This window comes from Pinus tabuliformis, chromosome X (assembly GCF_031772625.1).
Source record: "Pinus tabuliformis cultivar Carrire ecotype Pingquan chromosome X, CPIR1, whole genome shotgun sequence".
Classification (NCBI taxonomy): domain Eukaryota; kingdom Viridiplantae; phylum Streptophyta; class Pinopsida; order Pinales; family Pinaceae; genus Pinus; species Pinus tabuliformis.
Window position 1 is genome coordinate 245305872 of NC_142308.1, and position 1723 is coordinate 245307594.

Below are 1723 nucleotides of genomic sequence, written 5' to 3' on the forward strand. Positions count from 1 at the left end.
ATCAACAATAGGGGGACTAAGTCTGATATATATCCCCACAATCAATGGTATCTTCACCTGGAATAATAGAAGAGGGGGAATTAGACAAATTTCTTCTAGACTCGATCGTTTCCTTCTCTCGAAAGCCATTTACATGACCTCCTGGGAAATAGAGGCTCGCATCCTCCCCCAAACAGGGTCAGACCACTGGCCAATATCCAAGTTCAGATCTCCGCAGGCCCAACAAACATGCCTTTCCAATTTGAATCGTTCTGGCTTGAGCACCCAAAATTTATGGAAAACATGAAAGATTGGTGGAAAACCCCAATGCCCCAATTAGGAAACAAAATGTATCAATTCCAACAAAGATTGAAACTCATAAGAAAAAAAAAAAAAAATACTGGAAAAAAGATATTTTCGACAAAATATTTAAAGATAAAAAAGATCTGGAACAAAGAATGGAAATGCTCCAACAAAAAATTATCAACAATGGAATCAATGATCAAATGAAGTAAGAAGAATTATGCCTGCAAAAGAATTCGGAAGAGAGAGTCTCATAGGAGGAAAAATTATGGCAACAAAAGTCTCATATCAATTGGCTTAAATGTGGAGAACTCAATTCTTCCTTCTTCCATCGCTCAATGATACAACATAGGAGACACAATAGAATCTGTTATCACCCTAAATTTTTTTGTTTCTAAGCTTTGGAAAGTTTGCCTTGTTTCTAGTCATAGTCTTATAGGTTTTGAGTCATCTCATCTCAGTAAGTGTCATTCTCTTTTCCAAAAAAAAAAAGTTTCACAGCCTCATTCCAGAATATTTTTCTCATTACCCATCATGTTACAGTTCCAGGAGACTAGTTTCACAATTCACTTGTGGATTTAAGGTTCCCCTCTTGAATGGGGACCGCACCATGTAGCTTTCTTGTTATCCTCGTGCCCTTAGTCAACATAGTTTTGAAGTAAAGTTGGGTACCTGCCTCTTTTTCTTTACAAACTTGCTCTTTTGTCAATTATATGTCATACTTCCAACCAAATTTTTTAGCAGCTTGCCCATATTCAACTACTCGCTCCCCTTGTAACACCCCATCCCATATTTACATGTTTTTACAATCTCTCCAGGCTAAACATGAGTAGGGAGTTACTTTGACATGACCTAGCCTCCAAGTCCTAATTATGGAAGTGGTGGCTACTAACCTGGACTCTTACTGCTGCCCATTAGGGACATCAGATCACTCAGGAGTCTAAAAACTACCCTTGCTGATCAATCCTTGAGCTGGAACTTCTCTTCACAAGATTTACCTCCCAAGCACACCCTTGACACACTGTGCATGCGGTTGGAAGGCTCCAACCACACCCACAAGCCTTCTTGCATGCAATTATGACCGAAATATTCCATTTATGTGCATGTGGTGGCAATATCTGTGCCAATTTTTTAGGGTTGGGCTACAAGCCACTGCCCAAAATTACCTAGTACTTTCCATATTCAAGTCTCATGTGATAGCAAGTATAAACAACCAATACTCAAGCAAGATATTGACTAAGATATGCCTAATACATGATACATATTTTGTCAAACAGATAGTAAACATAAAAGCTACAAGTCATGTATGCATATCTTATCATAAACTTTTGAACTTCATCAGAAAATTATCAAGAAGATCCAATTCCCTCTCAAGGTATCTACAACGGAACTTGTTAGTCTATGCATTCATCAACCATTGAATCACTTATCAAATCATGAA